At 41.7% G+C, this 15,567-nt stretch overlaps 1 protein-coding gene across 23 annotated transcripts in view; it reads right to left on the reverse strand.

The window, feature by feature from the left end:
• Positions 1 to 15,567, reverse strand: part of MAP2 (microtubule associated protein 2) — a 238,052-nt gene that overhangs the window by 189,255 nt on the left and 33,230 nt on the right. For all 23 annotated transcript variants that reach the window (XM_076342139.1, XM_076342136.1, XM_076342137.1 and 20 more), the window contains exon 2: positions 2,334 to 2,393. The gene's annotated coding sequence lies outside the window, so the exon portion shown is untranslated. The remainder of the gene's footprint in view (positions 1 to 2,333; positions 2,394 to 15,567) is intronic.

Genomic DNA, 15,567 nt, shown 5'->3' on the forward strand with positions numbered 1-15,567 from the left:
AGAAAGTGATGCAACAAAGTCAGACCAAGAAATGGGTGAAGATTTTTTTCTGTGCCATTACATGGGTTGTGTACAAGGTTAAAAGAGGGTTATAAGGAAGGCTATCAAGACAAAAGGGAGACCTGAACATTTAGTGTGCTGTGAAAAAGTAACATGATCTGAACATGCTTTAGATTCACGCAGGAGAAGAGGGAAAGAGAATAGTATCAAATATAAGAACTATCAAAATTTGAAGTTTAAAGTGTTTATTCAGCCTTGGTCTGGGGCTGCTCCTGCAGCCTGCACTCACTGTTTGATCAGCTTACTAAAATGGGATTTAGGCAACTGATTATTTAATTACAAGAAGCTTTTTTGCTCTTCATTTATGCAAGAACACACCTTCTCCACATGGTAAATTGTGAGCAGCTCAAACACAGCTGAAAGTACCCATATTCTGGGCACAGGGACAATTGGATTACTACTCACTCCTAAGAGCAGGCAGGAGTTTACCTATCCCTTCCAGCCGACAGCTCCCCAGCCCGCACTGACTTTCCTGGTTACACACGTAGCTGTTTGTGATGAGCTTTTGGTAAGAGCAGACAGCGCATTCAATACCTGCTATCAAGACTTTCGAAGCTCAGACTAGCACCAGTGAATTAAAATGCAGAATGAACTCTCCTCAACTTCACCGCTGGTCTTTGCAAAGAGCACCCACCAAACAGTTTCGTCTACACTTTAAGCTCAGACCCTCAAATCACTCTCTTCCATTAGAGTTATCGGGCTTGGCCTCATTACAGCTTTGAAAGACCCGGCTCTTCATGACCATTTACCTTTTTGCCTAATGAATCATGTTCAATGACAGGCAGAGGCTGACAAGGAGCAGCTAAAAGAAGCGTCTTGCACTCACTGAAATCAAAGCTAGACCTTTTCTCGCTGGACAAGGATCAATACCATGAGCAGGACCCTGGCAGTTTCATTTCAAGTATGTTGACAAACGGAGGCTTGCTGATAAATTTTCACACCTCACCTGAGTTTCTCTCCCTGCCTTCCACAAACGCACATGAGACAAGGCTTACAAGACTACGGCAATTCTTTTTAGCATCTTGAAAATACAAACAGTACGTCTGCACTGCAGCCAGTCACAGTTATAACACAGCATTTCAGAGCTGGCAACAAACACTGCACTTTGAAACACCCAGCAGAGATACTGCTGCTCTGCACTGAAATACTGCCGCTCACTCTCCTGCTGTGGACATGTACTTTAGAAAGACTCACGCCTTCAGACATAGGAGAAAAGAACTATGACCTCCAAGAGAGAAAAGAGGGTCTCCAGTAAGAGCAGCAATGTGGCAGCTAGAAAAAGCTGCCCCCAGCACACAGATGCAGACAACACATGTCCCAGTTTTTACTCCATTCCTCACCCTAGAAAGAAGAAGGACAAGAACAAGGTCCAGGAAAGAAAAAATCAAAACCAAACCTATGACTTCGTCATGGCTGTGCAGTGTCACCAGATAAACCTGGTGCTTGAAAACTTCAAGTAGCTGAGATCAGCGCTTTTCTTGGCTGAAGAGAAATGACCAAATAATTGTCCTTGCAACAACCACTGGATAAAGTGAAAATGGTATTTACCGGCTCTCTTTGTGTTGTTTTTCACTTGAGCTGTGCAAATAACCAAAAGCTGCCTGCGCCCATTACACAAACCCTCCTCTGAACAGATAATGCCAGGGTGCAGTGGGAAATCCAGGGATCAGCATTTCTTTGCATCTGTGCTGCATTGCAAATTTGTGTATTCTGTAAACAACCTCAATAAAACATTTCAACAAAGCAGAGCAACGAACCCTCAAACAAGGTGAGCATGTGGTGACTGACAGACAAGTAATCAGCGCATGTCACAGAGAACATTCTAGGCAACCATGAATCCTAAATTTGAAGTGTGAGAGGAGAAAAATGCCATGTCATAGATTCAGCTTGCAGTGCTTGTACTCAGCAGCACTGGTTTTTGGATAGCTCAACTTGTACTGTCAATAGGATATTTCCTACAGAAAAGACACCTGCACAAAAAAGTTAGCAAAAATCCCAATGTGTTTTTATTTTCACTTAAGTTTCCACCTCTGTACCATAAACACCTTCACTGTATAGTCCAGGAAATTTACGCATTGTCTTTGTTTAAAACACCATCCAAATACTTAACACACGTACATGCATACATAGGAGGAGTCCTGTCAAACTACTTGGTTTTGTTTGAACAAGCCACAGAGATTCATTACGCAATCCATCCTAGTAAAGTCGAGATGTGCAGCATTGCCAGTGCTCTGGAATGACTGATACGAGACCAACAAAACCAGAAACCCCACCTTTTGGTGTCGTTGTCACGTTGTCAAGTCACAGGCTATTTTGGTTCAGGTTTCCACAATCTGAAACAAAGTGAAAGCTCTCAGTTAGTGGCAGCTATTAAAGGGAACAGGCTCTTATATTTTATTAAATGAATTAAAGACTTATGAATTGCAACATGTGATTAACAAAATACCTTCCTTCTCTGCTTTTGGTAATGTGCAAAGTTATACCAAACTAGCCTTTCCAGTGACTAGAACCTCTCCTGCCATCATAGCTTACATCCCTTCATATGCATCAGATCATGTCTCACCAAAGAGCTTGGGCCTTCAGAATGCCTGTTTTCATATGAAGTTTCAATGAAATCATTTTTCATCCATGGAAAAGCAGATTCCACTGAAACACAGCCTACATTGATGGTTTCTGTTAGGATCAGAGCGTCACAGAAACAACTATACCACTTCTTACTTTACAGAAAGGAGATCTGAAAGCAGAAGACCTTTCATGTACCTAGTTTCACCAGGGATGATTCGCCTAAAATTACAAGGGATGGTAACAGCAACAACCGAAAGTACAAGAAGTCAGCAAAACAAAGAACATAGATACTACAACTTAATTTACCAAAAGCTTCCTTGTTTCCAGGAATCCCACAGTTATATCGCACAGTAAAAAATTATGTGCTTACAAGCTGCAGACCAGAATGATGGGACCTATAAATTGAATATCATGTAATTGAGTATCATGTACCACAGAAAAGCTGCAACGGGGAAGTGCTGCTGCGCAGTCACAGAGGAGAATACTCTCTGGTGCTACAGATGTTTATTGCATGACCTTGGGCACATCCTGAACTACTTCATGCTTTAATTACTACTACTATCTTAAGATGAGTATAATATCATTGCAACAGCATAAATGAGGATTGATTACTGCTTTGCAAATCCTGGGAAAGGCTGGGCAGGGGAGAAGCATCTATAAAGTGCAAATTGTTGGTATTTACAAATTTCATTGAATTGCCCAAGAAGGAAGGAAAACAGACAGACTTCCCTTCCCAGCTTCAAGCCAACAGCCAGCAAACAGATCATTTTCTGGTACTATCACCCTTAATCAGCATGCACCCTACCTGAAGAATTAACTTCTGCCAGAATGCGGATAACAAAAAAAATCACAGCTGAACAAAGCTATATTAGATATTCACTGCTTGACAGGGGAAGGGTGGGGAGAACGCTAGCAGGAATAAAAGCACTTTGTACTGCTAGTCAACTTTGCTATATCTCACTGTACCCATGAGCACAGGGATTGTCACTGAAAGTAATGGGAGTCTTGCTTCTGACTTTATCAAACTTAGAAATGAAGCATTTCATTTCACAGAAAGGTAGTGAAGGGTAGATTCAGTGTCTTGCCAAAGTTAACATGAGGCAGTGGCTGAATCATGAGCAGAAAGCAAAGACCCCATCCCTACCTCCCGCTTTTAAGCATGGGGCAACTTTCTGAAAAGCAAACAAAGATGAAGTCTGTATTGCACACTGCTGTCATAAGTGAGGATTAAGATGGAGGTGTAACCAGGAGAAAAGTGGAAGAAAACTCAAGCTCAGCTATTTCTTCTTTCCTCCCAATACCAGAAAATGAAAAGTCAGTTCTTACAATACACTAGCCAGGCGTGGTCCCTATTATCTTTGGATAATTCCATATGTCTGAGAAGGAAATCAGCTCTAAACCGGCTAGACTTGCTAAATGAGATTTGTCTAAGGCCCCACACCCAGGTGCAGTGTCATGCACCAAAGATTTGGCATTCTTTAGGAAGATGCTACTTGTCCAGACACTGTTAATAATGGTCAGCAAAACACAACCATCTAACAACTCATACATAACATTCCCCTCTTGAGCAAAACCCCATTCAGCACCTCCTAATCTCTGAGGAGCTCCCAGTCCATATCCAAAGCAAGAGCTGAGTAGGGACGGTACCAGCAGGATCCCTTTTATAAAGCTTCTGATGAGCGTATGATGGACAAGCACACAACCCTGGCACCTCCAGCAAGCAGAACTCCCAGCATCTTTACGGCCTGGTCCACAATGTTTACTCCTTGAGAGACTCTGGACTCATCCTAGTATCTTGGGTCATGATAAAAGGGAAACAGACTTGTTGCTAGCAAGGTAATATGGTTGTGAAACACCAATCAGACACCTATTTACTTTTCTGCTTTAGTTACACTCAGTTAACTCTGGTTTAGGAACTTCAAGATTTTCAGAGTCACAGCCCTGACTCATGCAGCCTGTGGTGAACACCCAGGACACATTTAGGAAAAGACTACTAATAAATAAAGTACCATGCCAAATGCTTGACTCAGAGAAAACACAATTAGCACTGCTACATGTTGGCATTTTGTCTTCTGAATGCTTGTTGGCTAATAAAATCAGGAGCTGTTTTTAAGGAACATGCCTATATTGAATAATTTATCTACCCCTTTCCTACAACTACAGTGGCATTTGCTCATGCTGTCAGCTTTTATGTGAAGTTGGTGTTCCTGCAAGGAGTCACACTGGCAGATCTCGTTAGCAAAGTCTTTCACTAACATCAAAATAAAGTAGTCCAGTATTTGCCATCTTTCAGCCTATGCCAGCCCTGAGAGAGGGACACGTGCTATCAAGACAGCTGTGCTTATCCAAAATACTCATTGGCACAGCTGGACACATCAAGATCTTCTAACACCCTGGGTACGTTTCATTTCAGAAGATGGAGTTGGTTTGGCTAAAAGGGAGAAACTGTTTGAAAATCTGAAGGCAGGAGATGGATTGGGTAATGGTGGTCATGAAATGACAACACCAACTATTCCAACAGAAGGAAGGAACGAGTGCAGCAGATAAAGGGTACTGAATCTCAAAAAAAAAAAAAAAAAAAAAAAAAAGACAGATTTCAAGCAACTCTGCACAGGTCAGCAGGGCTTCATGGGAGGCTAAAAGAGTGCAGGAAAGCTACAAGTGCTGGAGATGGAATAAAGATATAAAGGTAAACTATTGTGCGGCAAAAGAAAGCTGGGACATCAAGTAACTACAGGGCTGACCAAAATAGAGAGATATGTTTAAAGAACGTTAAGAAGAGACTCATGTAGGCAAGTCAGCTGAAACAGATGAAACTATACTACAGGTTTTTTTATTATGGTTAAAAAAAAAAACCACACAAAAAAACCCAACCCCAAAACAAAACCACCACACACTAATGGATGAAACCACTGACACTGCACTCTCATGGGAGATGAGGGAAGTCCTAAAGCGCTGCCCGAAGGCATGCACAGAACCACCATAAAAAGGAAGGAGGATGACGACCACACAGGGAACTAGGGACCTGTCAATCTAACTCAGATTCCTGAAACAAATCGTTAATCAATCATAAATACCTGAAAGATGGTTAGATGATCAAAATCAGCAAATCTGCTGCTGTAAAGAACCAACAATACAAACTGGTCTAATCTAGTTTTCTGTTACAGTATAGCATATTTACTGGAAAAAGGGCAGCACAGACATGCTGCACTCTTCAAGGGTTTGAATGAGTTCTCAGAGGGGTCAGTCTGAAGCTCACTTCTTTCCAATATTTTCTGTGACTAGCCAGAAAAAAAGCACTGAGCCGAGAGAGTTTGCGAGTATTTCTTTAGGTTCAAATCATCCAAAATCAACACCATGAAACTCAATGATGCAAAGTGCTGTAGTAGTGCTGGCTGCAGAGGCAGCAAAAAGAAACATTTCAGCACACTGCTTCATCCACCAAAATCTTAGTTGAAGCCCAACTGGCTGAGCCCAGGTACATGACTTTGCACAGGAGGAGCTGGAGTGCAAACCCACATTCCTCTCTGCTGTACTGCATGGAGGCAAGTCACACCCCGCAGAAAAGCAAAGTGAACAACTGGATATTCAGCTTCCACAGTCAGATTTTCCAGAGCTCTTCTGTCAGAGCCATCAACGTAGTACTGTTAACTGTTGTCTGCAACACCAACATGCCTTAACACAGGAGATAATCCTCCAAAGTATAAAGCTAGCAGTTGTTGAACATGTCTGAAAGATTGAAAGGTGATTTAGGCTAATCTAACTAAATTAGGAACCTACTCAAGCGGTACACCACCTTCACCAGACAGTCAAAAAGAACCAGGTAAACAGGATGGGGTTATCTTAGGGAACTTGCCTCCACAACCAAGGTCCACATCGTATCTCTTGCAATTCCTTCCAGCCTTGTGCATTTACCTTTCTTTGATCTGCCTACTGCAGATAATGGACAGTCCAAGATTTTTGGTTGTCTGCCCACATGTGATGAAGCTGAGCAGCAGGAGCTGTGGATGTACTCTGAAGGCCTCGTCCCTGAAAATACACTAGGCTAATTCACATTTTGGACTGAGGTTCACATTTGAAGCCTACTGCCACAGCCCGCTCACAGCAGTCTGTGTGAAGGGAGAACAAGTACATCTTCTGTTTCTGCAAAAAGCCAGAAATTTCAAGGCCCACTTTATCTCTAATTGGAGTAAGACTGTTCCTCATCTGCTGTGGTACTTCTGATAGCCTCTCTTACCAACATCTTGTGAAATGAAAAGTTTAATGAGTTCTAAAATTCTCAGAATATTTTAGATTGTTTACACATGAAAAATGATCTATGGCTCAGAGCTGAAGAGGGAGTAACATAACAGATCCATGGGGCATCTTCCCTGCTGTGCAAAAAAGGAGCAGATACATATTCAGTATCGTTAATGGAAGCTGAGAGCCCAGTTTCCCAGGAGCTATATGGAACACATACCCTTTCAACTTTAATCTCCCAGTTTCAGGGACAGGAATTCACACAAGTACATTGTGCGCTGTCGGTACTTCTGCAGCAACAGACCCTCAAAGCTTCTGTCTGGTTCTTTGACCGATCCTGTTATCCTTTTGCCTTTTTTAATGCTTAAACACATTTTCAAAGGTACAACTCAATACACTGCAAGGGTACCAACAGTGCAAGAAAATACATAACAAAAAAAAAAAATTTACTTTCAAGAGCAATCAGTGTTGCTCTAACACTGCTCCCATTCAAGTAAATTCTTTATCTTTTCATGACAAGGCACTTCTGTTAGTATGAACCTGCAAATTCTGAATTGCTTCCTATTCTCATTCATAGGCAATGTCTTCCTTGTAGCAATTCTGATTTCCAGGGAGTTTATTCTGGATCTATACAGTTGCAAGTAAAATTAAACCACATCCTTTTATTACCTGCATAGCCAATTTTCAATTTATTGGTATCAACACTATAAGAGATAACATGGTTGGAAGCTTTCTGCGACAAAAGAACTGAAACTTTTTTCTTCTTCCATGAGATTTCGTACTCAGAAGTCTGACTCCTAGCTAGGACAGATGAGCACAGCTCTACCAAAATGCCGGGGAATGCCACTGATTCATAGCAGCTAAGGATCCGTCTTGGATGCATGTCTCAGGGAACCACAACGTGAGTTGTTCCTTCCTCTGTAGCGATGAAAAGATGCTTGAAAAGTATCTTTGCTTTTTTCTGCTGCCAGAGAATCTACATGTTCCCATTCTCTCCCTAAAACAAATCCTTGAGTGTTTCTCCGGTTACTCTCACAACATCTGGTCCTGAGCCCACAGAGTCAATCGGAGCTTCACCACTGACCACCACTTGCCAACCACATTACCACACTCAGCCCCGTGCCAATCACAACTTTTCAAAAGGAAGCATTAAAAGAACAGTCTCCCTCTGTCTTACAGGCTCCTATTATTTTCATGTCCAAACACCCCCCAGTCTACAATCTTCACCTTCCCAATTCTTCTACAATATGGCAAAGGATTAGTTATCCCAGTACAGAAGGGTAACTGAGGCACAGAGAGATTAAGTTATTTACTGCAAGTTCCCAAGAAAATCTTTGAAAACACGCACAGACCTCAATTCAGATGACACCTCCACTGGGTGCTTGCACCAAACACAAATCTGTCACACAGCCTCAGCTGATGCTAAGGGTACTCGTCAAACAGGCTCACAGCAGCTACACAACTCTGGAAAGTCCATAAGCAGCCCTAGTTAAGGGTTACTAGTCGAGAAAAACTCCTTAACAACTACCATAGGCAGCTTCCTTTCAACAACCAGCAAATCAAAGAAGAATATAATGCAAAGCTTCAATAATACAGAGAAGAGAAAAACCCAGCAGCCAAATGACACTCATATCTAAAAAAAATAAGGTATTCATATCAGAGATCAATGAAAGTTCTTCTGGAGTTTCTAAGTGTCACATGCATGAAGGATTACTTTGGGGAAGCATATTTCTTAATTAGATAATGGATCAATTCAATTTGTGGTAACCTTAAAGATCTGAAACACTCAAATGGACTGATTTCATAAATATGAATCTTGAGTAACCTAAAAAGACTCTGCCATCCTAGATAAGGAAAACAAAAGTTAAGAAGTTAAAGAATTAACTTTTCTGAGCAGTTTAAACTCCAGTTTCCTGATGCACAGGTTTTAATTATAAGATCACAGTCTCTTTCCACAGGACCTGCTCCTCACTCTTACAGAAATTAAAGCTACTCCAGGGATGAAGCAAAGGAGGTATCTGTAGGACAGCTCTCTCTGACACCACAACTCAAAGGCACGTAATAAAGCAAGGACTGGGGATGGGGAAAGGAGCGTGCAGGTGTGAGGAGGATGGCCTCAGAGTCAAAGCGGATTGTCCTAGACAATTGTTTCTTTCCCAACCTCTGCTCAGGGTCTGGTGTCCTACCTGCACCTCCATGCCCAAACTGCTCACACAGGGTCAGAGCAGAGTGCTGTTGACTCCACAGTGATCTGAGCAGCTTCCACTGGACACCTACAAGTAGGGTTACTTGGACTTTAAAAGTTTGTTCCACCTCTACAGTGCGAGTGCACCTCCATTTCACTGCAGGGTTCTGAAATATAAATTCCTAAACATGTGACACAGCAAAATAATGTAAGAATGACTGATACGGAAAAGTAGGTATTTTCAGAACAGTCTTACACAGTTTGCAGAAAACAAAAAGAATGAAGGTGTGCACAGAAAATACAGGAAAAAAACGAAAACACTGAGTAGCTGTTCCCAAATGGAGCAATATCCATACCATGCACTTAATGATGCAGGAGTTCTGTGGAAAAAAGTAATCATGTGATCCCGTAATTAAAGACTGCTTTATAATACATATGCAGAAGGCTGCCACAAAGACTGCACAAACACCCTTTATTCCAGTACTTCCTGAAATGAGCCATTTGACTCGCAATGCCAAAAGGTTGCTTTAACAGCTTTTTCGGTCTGTGATACATCATCTAGATGTAACTGAGGTCAAGTGCATTAAGAATCTGAGTAACATTTTGTGCTGCAGCATGACAAAAGAGGCACTGTCTCAGCTGCAAGGGCTGACTAGCACTCAGTCTATTTCTACAGCCATACTAGAAACATATGTGGAAGTGTACAGAACTTGGAATTCATTAAAAAAGCTTTTTAAATAATTTTTTTAATTCTGAATAAAATATATAAATACTAAGTCTTTGGTGGCCTCCTAGTCCCTGTATGAATGACAGCGGCATCACAGACACAGCACATCAACAACACTACCCAGTCTAAAGGTTAATTGGGGAAGACAAGGACACATAGCAGGGCTTTCTGGGTGTCTCACCCAGAGACCTCAGCCACAAGTAACAATGGCAAACTGATTCAAATCTGGCTTAGAAATCCCATTTTTAAAAAATACATTAACTTTTAATTAGGAGGCACAAGCATCATTCTAGTTTTAAATAATTCTTCCTTGGGAAGTGACATTATCTCTATTGTATTTGCATTTCAGCCAAGGAAGAATGCACTTTTTCCTTTATTAAAAGGGCTGACACTCAGTAACATAATTAATGAGCAGCTTTGAATGGGATCTTCTTTTAAAACCCTCTATTCAGGATCAGAATGCTGTTTGTAATTAAAGGTACTGAGCAAAGACCTTGTCTTGGTGCATTTCAAAATGCTATATATATAATTCATCTCCAGCTTTTTTTCAAGGTAGAGATTTTCAAAGGTTCAAAGGGCTTTCAGAATGGAGGGGTTTGATTTAATAGGGGCTGGTCACTGAGAGCAGATATTCAGAAAACCGCTCCAACAGCCCGAAGCTGACCACTGTGGCAACTGTTCTTATGAGCAAAAAAGGAAACTGGGCTCTGACGCAGCAAGCTGTGATTCTTGAAAGCAGTCCTTAATCACACAAGCAGCCCTACTAACCTCAGTGGGTCCTACCATGTAACCATTTGTAAAACCAAGACATACAGAGCGCAGGGCTCAAGGGATCCCAGGCAACATTTTCACTGACACTTTTTGATTCCGAAATAGTCTCTTTGACAGCATATTTTTTTCCAAAAGATTCAAGGAAAGCACTTGGGAGCAAGCAAGTATAGCTACAGCATTAACTAAATTAGACCACACTTGTCAAAACTCTAGACCATGTGTTGATTTGACATAGAGAAGGTGTCTGACAGGGCATGCAATGTTAACCTAACCACACAGGCAGAGGCCACTTGAAATAATTATATTCAGGACCCAGATCAAAGAGAGCAGAGGGTTTATGAAAGCCGCATGTGTTCTGGTCCTCAATATTTGGGTGTGCATGTATGTATGTAGGTGTCTGTATGTATATATATACACAGAGTAATTACACAAACGTTTGGTTTTTTTAAAGGAAAGATAGGAAAGGAAAGCACATGGAAAAGGAAAGGCAGCCAGGACACGAACATTTGAAGAGCAAATATATTGAAGATTAAATATCCTATTCAATTATAGTAGATTCTCCAAGTATTTTCTGAGCATTGGCTCCTACAAACACAAGACTGCCACTGAATCAGAATGATCGCTTCCACTCTGTGAGGCAAAACCAAGAGCACACCTGATTTGAGCCTTCATGCTGTGTCAATTTATACCTGCAAAGCATGTAGCCACATGGTCCCACTTTTAAAGAGGTTTAATTTTTTTTTAATCCTGTATCACCGTAACTCTGACAGTGAGTCCTTCTGCAGTGGTTGAAGTGCACACCATGTCAGGATAATGCCTTGTGCTGGCTGCCAAAGACTGAATCAAGCTAATCAGCAGTGTGCTGTTGCATGCTGATGTTGACACTTCAAGGAATCACAAAATATTCAGTTCAACTCATTAATCCTTTAATGCTGCTTCCCATCTATCACAGAGCTCACTGTAATTGCAAGTTTCAAAAAGCACCACTAAGATTATTAACAGAGCAATGCAGAGGACAGCACAATAAGAAAAGAACTTCAGATGTCAAATCATTTCTCTGCAAAGCCTGTACTAATGGCCGCAATCTCCTCATATGCATCAATGTCAAACCATAGGCAGAATTACCTGTATGTGGTCCACGGAGGTATAGTAAGCCAACAAGCTGCAAGAGCACACTGCAAACATAAATCATTTCCTAGGTGCAATACTGATCCCGAAGTTTAGGTGCAGGCACCTCATATTACAAAGGTTGAGTCCAGAAACTCCACTGCTGACCTTTCGGTCACTGGACATTTGAGCCAGGAACCCAGTTCCACCACTTACCTCTGGCGAACGTCTGCCTCCAACATCCCGCTCTGACCCTGCTAAACAAACCCTGCAACATATGGAGTTGCAAGGAACTTGACTTAATGACTGCAGTCTCACTGCACCCTTCCACACTTGCAGCTAGTTTTTCTCTGCTATATACAGTGAGCATACAATTCTTCAGAAAAAAATTTGCTGTCTCTTACTGGTAGGTCCCATCATCCAATTTTCAGTTTCTGTCGGCACTATACTGGCTTTATGTTTTAGGCTTTCTCTCCCGTTCACCCCTCCCAATTTACTGTGCAGCATTTCATAATCTCTCAGCAATGCAGACAAATCACTTCCTACTGTCATCCTTCCATCACTCTTCTTGAATAACATTAGAGAGACATACACTGGCTTTGGGTAGCTGGACACCCTTGGCCAAGACAAATTGAGGCAGACACTCTCTAGGACACTCAGGTGAGAATCTTTAGGATGCCAATTTATTTGAAAACTATATAGAGCAACTAAGTGTATGCTCTTCTGTCCAGGTCTCAGGATTTTTCCCATCTCCTCCCCTCATGTGTTAAGAGGGGGTTCTTACCCACATACACTGACCCCAGGAATATTGTAGGATATAGGCCCCAGCATAAAATCATGGAACATATCAGGAGGCATGTGTGCTGTCAGGTAACCCTGATATGGGTGTTTAGTCCACCACTTATCATCAGTGTTTAAAATCAGCTGTCTTTGGCTAGGATACTCAGTGCTCAAGTACCTGTCATCATCCACCTGGACAACCTACACTGTTCCAGAATTTCTCCCTCAGGTTTCAATCCCCAGCAGGTTGCTCTGCAAATACACCACTTTTCCTTCTGATTTCCCACCGCCTCCTTGTAATCCTCAAGTACCATTCCCCTACACCACTTAACAGTAGCAATGTGCTAGTGTAAGGCCAACTACTGGCTCCCTTGTCAGTACTTTTTTCTACTGCTTCCAGAAGTCCCGAGGAACATGTAAGCCAAGTGCTATAACAGCAGAGGGGTACCATCATCACCACTGAACAGATAAGGCACAAGATCTGGGTTTTTTTCCTTGCAATCCCCATGATTTCTCTTCTCTGCTTAGCACTGACATCTCAACTGTTAAACCTTACAAAGCTCAAGATACAAACGCTCATAGTTCAATACAAAAATTATTTTCCCCATCAGCTGACTGCAACAAACTCCTGCCATACATGGCCCTCAGGCAGACATGGGATGTGTGCACTTGACAGGCAAAATTTCTGTGCTAAAGTGCTGCAGATTAACACTGCATAGCCGTAATTACCTCACATAGGACTCTCCTGCACTTGACCATGGAAGAAAGAGCATTCAATAGAGCAAATTACCAAGCAACAATCAGCAAACAGCACTCAAGTCAAATGCAATCATGGTTACATACATGGGTACATTGAGTTGATGATGTCTTTAAAGCTAGAGCCTATTTTGCACTGCCCCCAGCTCAAAGGCAAATATGCCAGCAGTAATGGTAATTGAACCAAAGAACTGGGTAATTCTGCCCTGAGGAGAGAACATTTGGTAAAGGTTGAATCAAAAGCCAGAACACCTCCAGTAAGAGAAAGCTTCAGCACCTGCTGTTACCTGCAAGTCACTTGAGCAATGTGAATAGATCTTGTTAAGCACAGATGATGCACCTGGCCTAACACAGCAGAGGAAGCCATCACAATAGCATGGCAGGCCTAACATCGCTGCAGCAGAACAAAGCGGTACTGCAGGCAAGCACAACAACCAACCACACATTCAGCTCACAAGACTTGGTTGTGTGGTCACAGCCTGTGTATTTTCTTTCATTCACATTTACTCAGCAAGTATTAGCCTTAAGACAAGGCATAGAACCAAAGCACAACTTCCCAACTGAAACCATGAATCAAAAATTAAAAAAGGTAAACAAGACAAGCAAAGAGAACACACCTCACCATCCCCATCAGTGATAATGTTTTCACTTTTCCTTTTTTTGAAGAATAAGAGATGGGTAAATAAAAAAGAATCAATGGTTGCTGGGGGGTTTTATTCATTTCCACATGTTTTATCTTTACAGGAAAATCACTCTCATCATCTTACCCAGTGTTAACTCCAATGATATGAACTGACAGCTTTGCTTTTACCATTCATACCTGTCCAGGACAGCAGTTCTGGTTCCTATTCAACACTTAAAATATGCACCTATATATTCTATCCCTGTCAATCTCTGAATCATCTTAATTACTCAGTAATCTGCTACAACGAGGATTTCTTTAGAGAAGATCTGCTAAACGTGGCATATATGGAATTCATTTCAGTAAAGGATTTATCTTCTTGTCAGATTAGAAAATAAACTGATAAAATTATTCTTGCTTTCCAAAATAATGCATGTGTTACACCAATTCTTCAGACTTCTTAGCTTTAGGGTAATAATTTTTAAAAACATGGTAGCACCTGGACAGACCACAGAATGCAAATTCTTCATCACCTTTTGAAAAAAAGCACACCTTCAAACATTCAGTCCCTTTTAAAGAGGGCAACAGGACCCACAGTACTAGTTATACCCAAAATAAGATCTAGAACTGGCGATTACAAACATATTCTTTGACCACACTTAATTCATCAAGCAAAATCTAAGAGATTTCTGCAACAAAGAAGGAAAAAGCTAAATCTTGCTGCACAGAGAGGATCTTTTCCTTGCCTGTATCTTGTTTGGATACTTTGCAACTGATCCACTGAGGAGGTTATATACATATACACACACACACACACAGAGACAGACCTCAAAATACAGTGCTGGCTGCTTCTCTGCAGAACCACAAGCTGGATATCCTCCCCGCTCCTCCCTTCCCAGACGCCTGGAAAATCCTTGTGGATTTACAAGAGCAGAGACCACAGCTGTCCAGCTAAACACACAGCAGCAGCTTTTGGATGACTACCAAATACATCTTTACCCAGGCCAGGGAAAACTGTCCTGAATCCCAGTGTGGGGGCCTGCCCTACCCTGAGATTTTCCACTTCCATCGTGCTGCAGGTGAACTGAGAGCCGCTCTGGCACAGCGCCGCAGGCAGTGGTAGCAGGCCTGGCCCGTGGCTGTGCCAGCACCCAGCTGGCACGGAAGGGCATCCTGCACAAAGGCAGCTGCTGAGCACACGGGAAGGCAAATGCCTCTTGCAGCAACAGCCTCCAAAGGGAAAATAAAAGCCAAAAGGTGTTTGTGGCCTGGCTAATCCTGTAATCAAATAAACACTTAGCAGCAGTCTGGTGGTGCATAATGCTGGTGGAAGAATTATGCAGCTCTTGTGAAAAATCATAAATGAAATCTGCTTTTCTTCTGGGGTTTTGTGGATAATTTTGCTCTTTTCTTTACCTTGCAAGCAAGAGATTTCAATTTTTCTTTAAAATACTTCCACAAAAGTTTAAGGTTCATCAAAATGGCAATCTTCCAATTAAAAAATATTACTGACTGAGTGGTATTGGTAATATTTAATAATTATTAAGGTACTTAACAACAAAAAATGTCATTGGATTTCTTCCTCTCATTGCAAATACTTCACCACGAGCTTCCAGAGCCTTGCCCATCTACTAAAGTAGATGCTCCATAACAAGCAGCTAAACTTTCAAATTACCTAATATTGCAGGAAAGCATATGCACACGAATTATGCTTTATAACAGGAAGAGGAAGAGCCTATAAATTGTATGTGAAAT

Source organism: Aptenodytes patagonicus, chromosome 6 (assembly GCF_965638725.1).
Source record: "Aptenodytes patagonicus chromosome 6, bAptPat1.pri.cur, whole genome shotgun sequence".
Taxonomy (NCBI): domain Eukaryota; kingdom Metazoa; phylum Chordata; class Aves; order Sphenisciformes; family Spheniscidae; genus Aptenodytes; species Aptenodytes patagonicus.